The sequence below is a fragment of the Pteropus vampyrus genome, unplaced genomic scaffold (genome assembly GCF_000151845.1).
Source record: "Pteropus vampyrus isolate Shadow unplaced genomic scaffold, Pvam_2.0 Scaffold7, whole genome shotgun sequence".
NCBI classification, from domain to species: Eukaryota; Metazoa; Chordata; class Mammalia; order Chiroptera; family Pteropodidae; genus Pteropus; species Pteropus vampyrus.
The window spans coordinates 13,587,329-13,595,802 of record NW_011888788.1 but is presented as its reverse complement, the minus strand read 5'-3'; positions in this window follow the sequence as shown (position 1 = coordinate 13,595,802).

The window sequence follows — 8,474 nt, the reverse complement described above, 5'->3', positions numbered from 1 at the left end:
AATGAATATTTTTATTTAACCATTCCAGGCATAAAATTGCTTCAGGCAGGGCTAGATCCAGTACTATCGTGAGAACTCAGTCTTGCTCTCTCCAACTCCTGGCTTTGCTTTCCTCTGCGTTGGCATTATTCTCAGGCAGCTGCTGGTGGCAAAGGTGGCTGCCTACCCTAGGCTTGTATAACATCCTTTTTTAGCCTCAGGGCAAAGTCTCAGCAAAAGCTCCTCTCCAGTGCTAGTTTAGTTTGGATTTCATGTCTGCCCTTGAAGCAATTACTGTGGCCAAGTTGAAAGTTCTAATTAGCAGGGTTAAATGCCCACCTACCCCAAGAGGGGTGGAGTCGGCCTGTCCAGAACTGCGCTTTCAGTTACTGAAAGATGGAGGAAATGGAGGCTGGAGGGCAGCCTATAATTCAACACCAGGTGTCTTCCACAGGTAGACTCTTCACTTCCCCAGACACAGGTGCACACAGGAGCAAGGAGAACTCATTAGTATGGAGACACTAAGATCTCGTTCTTGGAAAATTCTGAGTGTGTTAACAGACTAAGTAACCCTCAGGTTACTTAGTGAAACAATTCGTCTATCTCATAGAAGGTATTCGATTAACATTGATCATTTTAGTTGAATAGAAAAATGCTTTCTACAAGCACATTCACAAATATGATTCCATTTGATTCTCATAGTAACCCTGAGAGGTAGGTAAGAAATACCTTATTGTCTCATGTAGGAATAAAGACACTGAGGTTCAGAGAATTTTAAAGATTTGGCCATGTCCCTAGAGCTTGTCAGTGGCAGAGTTAAGTTTCAAAGCCAAGTCATTGGACTCTCAATGTTAACCCCAAATCACAATGCTGAGAAGGAAAACATGGAGATGCCTAAGAACAGGCTTCCAGAACAACACAGGCTCTTCATGCCAGTCATTACTTGTCTAGACCAGCACTGTCCAGTAGAATGACAATGTAAACCACAGATAAAATGTTAAAATTTCTAGTAGCCACATAAAAAATTTTTATAAATCTTGAAATCTATTTTAATAATATATTTCATTTAACTCAATATATTATCATCTCAACATGTAAATCGACACACAAAAATCTTAAAGAAATATTTTGCAATCTTTTAGTAGTAAGTCTTCACAATCCGGTGTGTATTTTATTTACACATGTAGCACATCTCAGACCGGCCACCTTTCAGGTGCTCAGTAGCCACATAGGATCAACTGGTGGTTCTTGTTTTGGATAGTGGAGGACTAGAGGCAAATTAGGTATAAATTTAGGGCATCTGCAAAGCAGGAGCATAACAGAGAGGGGCTGAGGAAGAAACAGATTTTGCTTCAATGAGTTTAACCAGAACTTTGTAAATTAGTCTAGAAAGAAGAGATTTAAAATAAAGATACATATTTTGTGGTTTAGTATTGCTTTTATTTTGAATTATAGTAGTGTGAGTATGGTGAAACACCAAATCTTGTGCTTGATTAGGAGAGAACTGAAGATCCTAATGAGGTCCTGGGGACGATGCCAATTGCAGAATAAATGACCCAAGATGTGGCAACAGAACCTACTCCAGCTAGTTTAATCAGAAAAGGAATTTATTAAAGGATGTTAGGTAGCTCAAGGAATCTCTGGGAAACCTAAGAATCAATCAGCCTCTCAAGGGGTCAGCCTGAAATGATGCTCAAATTGCAGTTCCAGTCTTCTCCAGTAGAGGCTCTGTCGCTGCCATCTCCTCCCGCGGGGGAGGGCAGATCCTACCACTTTTGCTGAGCTCAGGACCCTGACTACCGCAGCCTTCCTAAGGGAAGTCTGTGAGTATATCCCAGTAGCAGAACCTGGGTCATATGCCTGCATCCAGCGGCAAGGAAGTCTGGGAAAGCAATTTTGAGGATCCCTTGTGAGGAGGTGAGACTCATAAGAAGAAATTGCCCAAAAATAAAGGTGTGGAAAAGGTATTGAGTTTCCTCAAGCGTGGCCCATATCCACTACACCAAATAAGTTGGTTTTCTCATTTAAAGATTATTGTGAAATATATAACATAGACAAGAGTAAATATAATATGTATGTATGGTAAAATAATTATTCTTAGCCTCCGGGTTAAGAAATTCAGCATTACTAGCACAATAATCCTACAGGGTTACTTTCCAACCTCCCCGCTCCATCCCCAATTGATGTCTGAAACCAAGGATAGTACTGAAACCTGTGTATACTATGTTTTTTTCCAAGAAGTTCGCATACCTTTTCACTTAAAGGAAGCACTTTACAGCTTCTCTTTGACATATCTGAATCCCTGGCATCACTATTCCTGTGCTTTGGGACCATTATTACATAAAATAAGGATTACCTGAACACAAGAACTGTGATACCCAGACAGTCAATTTGATAACCCAGAAGGCTACCAAGTGATTACTGGGCAGAGAGAGCCTGTACCGTGTGGAAATACTGGACAAAGGGATAATTCAGGTCCTGGGCAGGATGGAGCAAGGAAGCATGAGATTTCATCACTCTACTTAGAATGGTGTGCAGCTTAAAACTTATGAGTTGTTTATTTCTGGAATGTTCCATTAATATTTTCAGACTGTGGTTGACCACAGGTAACTGAAACCGTGGAAGGTGAAACCTTGTATAAGGGGAGGACTACTTACTTTGAACCCCCATTTGTCCCTCCTTGATTTTATACCTGTTCTTCTCCCCAAGTGACCATTACTATCCTAACTTTCGTATCAATACTTTTCTTGTTTTGCCTTATGTTTTTTAAAATTGAGATACAGTTGACACATAACATTGTATTAGTTTTAAGTATATAACAGAATGAGTTTATATGTGTGTATGTTATGAAATGATTACCATAAGTTTAATTAACATCTATCACCACATATAGCATATAGTTATGATTTTTTTCTTGTGATGAGACTTTTTACTTTTTAGTATTAACTCTCAGCAACTTTCAATTTTTTTAAAGTAAACTTTTATTTTGAGATCGTGCACATTCATATGCAATTGTGTTCTCTTCATTCAATGGTAAATTTTACAGAACTGAGAGTACAGTATCACCAGCAGGATATTGACATTGAGACAATCCACAAGCCTTATTCAGATTTACCCAGTTTTACTTGTACTCATTTGAAGTGTGTGTATGTGTGTATGTGTGTGTATTTAGTTCTATAGAATTGTATCACATGTGTAGGTTCGTATATCAATTACCATCATCACAAGGATTCCTCATTTTTCCCTTTTATAATTCTTAATTCCTGACAGCCAGTAATCTTTTCTCTATTTTTATGATTTTCTCATTTCAAGAATGTCATTTAAATGGAATCATACAATATTTAACCTTTGGGATTGCTTTTTTTACTCAGCATAGCTCTCTAGACATTTTTCCAAGTTGCTGCTTGTTGTCCAATGGTTTTAATATATGGGTTTCTATGCCTAAACAAGATATTGTTTACTTTTATCTGTTTTCTAAAATAACTTGAATCTTAAAGAACACTTCTTCTATAGCTTGGTTTTTTTCATTTGACAATATGTTTTTGAAATAACCTTTTCTAATGTGTGTGTCTGTGGCCATTCATCTTCACAGTATGGATTTATTACCATATATTAATCGAATCAGTTATTGATGGGTATTTGGATTGTGTTCAGGTTTTATTATTATTTTTTTTTTTAGTATGATGAATAATGCTACTATGAATATTCTTATCCATGACTCTTGATGCAAAAGTGCAAGACTTTTTCTAGATTACAAAATTTGGAGTGGAATTTCTGGCTCATTTCATATGTGTACATCCAATTTTACTATATAAAGTCAAATTCTTTTCCAAAATGTTTAAGTCAGTCTACATGCCCATTAGCAATGTGCGAACAATCTCATTGCTCCAAATCCTCATCAACACTTGTCAAATTCTGCCATTCAGGTAAACATGAAATACTATTTCATTGTTGTTTTATTTTGCATTTTCCTGTTTACTAATGAGATTGAGCATCTTTTTATATGTTGATGGACTGTTCATGTTTTCTTCTCTCCTGGGAAATGCCTGTTCATGTCTTTTGCCATTTTTCTGTTGAGTTTGTCTTTTTCTTTTCCATTCATAAGAGTTCTTCACAAATTCTGAATTCTGATTATTTGTAAGATGAATGTGTTTCAAAAAGTTCTCCCAGTCTGTTCTTTAGCTTATCATTCTCTTCATTGTGTCTTTTGACAAATAGTCATTCTTAATTTTTTTGTAGTCAGACTTATCAAATATTTTTATGACTTATTTTTTGTGACTTAAGAAATTATTCTCTATCCTACGGTCATAAAAATATTCTTCTACATTGTCTATCTGTCCATCTATCTACACACACATTTTAATTTTAATCCGCCAGAAAATTATATGTGTGTACATTATTCAGTTTCCTATATTTTTCCCCAAATGGATAACCAAGTGTTCAAATTCCACTTATGGAGTAGTACATCTTTCCCCTACTGCTCTGCAGTGCCCTCTCTCATAAATCAAATAATCACACATGTGGGAGTCTGTTTCTGGGCTCTTTGTTCTGTACTGGCAATATAGCTGTGCACCAAAGGCACATTATTTTAATTACTATTGATATCTGATAGAGTGAGACTCACACCTGTTCTTCTTCAAGAATATTTGGTCATCCTTTCATATAAACTTTACAACAAGTTTGTCAAGTCCCATGAAAATACCTCTTTTCAAGCATTTTTAAAAGATGTATTAAATCTACAAATGAATTTGGGGATTTTTGACTTCTTGTTTATTCAGAGTCTTCTATTCCATTAATATGGTAAATTTTTCTTTGATTAGTGTCTTTTTAAATGTTCTCCAATGAAGTTTTCTCATTTAATCCACAGAGTTTGCACAATATTTTTAAAATTTATTTCAAAGCACTTGTATTCTGGCTGCAGTCAAAGGTCATTTTTTTTTCACTAGACCTTCAATATTACTGTTACTGACATGTAAAAATGCAATTGACATACCTCCCCACTTACACATGCAGATTTTCTATACAACATACTTATTAAACTCTTATTAATTCTAATAATTTACCTGTAGATTCTTTCGATTTTTTCACATAGACAATCGTGCTGACTGCAAATATTGAGAGTTTTATTTTTCTTTATAATCCTTATTATCTTTATGTCTTCTTTTTTGTCTTATTATACCTGCAAGGAAGCCAGTCTAATGTTGAATGGAGTGGTGCGAGCAGACAGCTTTGTCTTGTTCTGGGGTGCTATCTCCACAGGTGAATTCGGTTTGTGAAACTTTAGCTGCATACTTACTATTTGTGCATTTTTTTCTTTTTTGGGGTGGGGGCAGAGTCTAGGGGTCCTGTCTCCCAGCTCTTTTTCCTAGACCCTCCTTTATTATTATTTATTATTATTATTATTTATGCCTATAGCACCTGGTCTTCCTAGGTGGTCTCCCATCCAAGTACTAACCAGGCTGGACCCTGCTTAGCTTCCGAGATCAGATATCCAGCTTGTTCAGGGCAGCATGGCCATAGACCATGGACCGCAGTTGGACTGGGGCGCGAACCCAGAACCTTCTGCGTGTAAAGCAGAACGTGCTGACCGCTACACTATGGAACTATGTCCTGTGTGTTTTTTTCTAACACTATGTTATACTTCAATAAAAAGTTTTTAAAAAATGTTTAAGAATATTTTCCCAATATCCTAACTTCTCCTTATAACTGTATACTCTAAGGATGCCACTGAGCAGGTTTGTACCTGCCTATTTTCAACCTGACTATACATTACTGCAGAAGACAAGTCTTAAGTGAGAACACTGATGGCTGCTTTCATGTATTTGAAGAACTATCAGGGAGAGGGGGGCCCAGGCACAGTCTCAGCAGTGCCTAAGGGCAGAATGGAGAGGGGAGATGGAAAAGCATGGAAATAGGTTTCTATAAAGCAGAAGGAAAAGCTTTCTAACATTATTCTTGTCTTAGCAGGGAATAGGCTGCTTTTTTAAAAGGTGAGCTCCCTAGCACTGGAGTATTCAAAGTGGACGGGTACACCCTAAGGATATTATGCAGGCTGCTCCCTTCCCCCCACAGTGGGTGGGGTGTGAACCATATCATGTCTTTTGTTTCTTCCAGGTCCAAGCTTTGACCTGGATTGGGTTCATTTCTTATTCTACTTTTAGGGGGTGCTCTGTGAACTCCACTCATAATATTTAGAAAACTGATTTTACGATAGAGAAGAGTCAACAAAGGCAAAACTGGTTCTTTGAAATTGTTAATAGTATTGGTAAACCCCACTCGAGTCTGATCAAAAAAGAGAGAAAGATAACACATTAGAACTTCTTTCTTCCAAAGAAAACCCAGCAAACATAGTAGGTGTGTATCCAACAATCGTTGAATAAAAGTGTTGTTATCTGTGTTATTTTTAATCCCCAGTCCCCTAAACGTTGCATTATTTGAGGTTTCTAGTTTTATATCCCATTATTCTACAATCTCAAATAATGGATAAAGTGATCCAGGCATTCATCGCTTTAAAATCCAGTCAAAAAGAGAGAGCTCTGTTAATGGAGGTTGACTACCTTTTGTAAAATAAAGCATTTTGAACAAAGTTTTAAAGATTTTTATGAGATGAGGGATAATTCTGATTTTATAGTTTTGATTTATTTTTACTTTCATTCAGCCACGCTCTTTCTAGCAAATCTCGTTTCTTGGCGGATAAAAATACATTCGCAGAGTTTCCCAGAAGCCGTGCCATCAGCCTCACAGACTAGAAGGAAGCCTTGTATCTCTATGCTGCTGTACAAATGTCTTCCTTCTCCATCCCTCCAAGCGCCCTCAACCCTCACCCCAATCTCTCACCCCTACCCCACCACTGGTTACCCAGATCAAAGTTATTTTCATTCTTACTTGGCTGAAAAAATCTGTGGAGTCCGGACAAGGTCGAGCCCAAAGAGAGCGACCCCTTGAGGGCAGACTCAGAGGCGTCTCGCGTCTGTTCTCTCTGCAGTCCCAGGAAAGCTGCGCCCCATCTCCAAGCGCAGGGAGCACGCCGGCCACGCCAAGAAATCCGTTACTAGGCTGCTGTGTCCCCAAGCGCCATTCTAGGACGGAAAAGGACGGGGAAAACCGCTGTGTTGATTTCCTAGGCCTGTGGGCTGGGCGCGCAGCGGCTCAGGTTACAGACAGGTGAGTCTGGTGGTTGGGTGAACCCCTGGCCAGACTCGCCCTCGCATCTCCTCGAGCTGGCACAGGTCTGATCACCCCCTGGAGGGGTGCACCCACTGCAGCCGTGGAGGCAGTGCTGTGCGTCCCTGGGCGCACCCGAGCAGCGGCTGTGGGAGCGCAGCGCTCTCCCCAAGGCCAGCACAGACGCTCTTAGAAACTTGGTATCTTTCTCTCACCAACTCCTCTTCCTTCTCTCCCAACCCCCTCAAGGTATAAAGGTAGACAGGAAAAACCAAAACCAAAGATAAATGCAAAGCTTTCCAGTCACCTCCCCAGTAGGGGCAGTAAGGGGATGTAGCCCATCTTCGCGTTACTAGCTTCCTGGAAAGGTATTTACCAGCCTCAGAATTTGGAGAGCGGGCGGTTAGGGGAGGCAATAATGGGAGTGGGCGAATATAAGAAATTCGTTTCGAATCTGCCTTTTCATAATGTGCCCTTGGCTTTTGTTTCCATTATGTGTTAATTTGGGATGAGGGTGCTCCTGGAATGAAAGGTCTTGGAGTGAAAGCTGCTTTGGCGGAACAAGCAGACTTGTTTTTCTTACATTGCATGGCACAAAATAACAATGTGTTCTAAAGATGTTGAATTTTAAAATTTATTATTACTGTTTTTATTTGGGGAAACTGTTGTTGATGATGGGAGCTTAAACGTCCAAGCTCCCCTCCCCTTTACCAGATCAGATCCCTGGGGGTCTCCCCACAGCCTCCCCCTTCCGGCCGCCAAGATTTCAACAATCCCCGGGAACAATCCACAAGGTCCAGAGGAACTGAGACATTTTTTGGCTTGCTTGTCGGAGACAAACACTCTTGGGGGTAGGAGGGGGCCCAACTCTCAAGAGGCCCCATATCTCTAGAGGGGTGCCCTGGGAAGCGGACCTGGGGTTTACCTCAGAGTTCGACCCGAGGTACCTGTGATGGGAAATGGGGTTGGGGATTCATTAAAAAACGTTCTTCTTTTTAAAAAGGGGAGGGGGGGGAGAATCAGACGTTAAATTCTTTTGCAAACATTCATGCCTAAGGAAGGGCTGGAACAGGCAGCCCGGCCGCCGGAACCGGTCGGACAGGTAGCGAGCTTGTTGACACCGTTATGTTGCAGGGCGCATGCTCACTCCCAAGTTTCCTGGTGCCTTTTCTATTCCACCTTATGAAACTTTTTCCTCGGCGTGGTCTCACCCGCGATTTAAGGCATAGGTGTCGCTGAGCCAGAAGGCTAGGAATCGCCGGGAGTTCGGGGGAGAGGCCAAGGCCGCGCTGCGGCGGGGGACCGAGGGAGAGGGCCGACTAGGCGGAAAG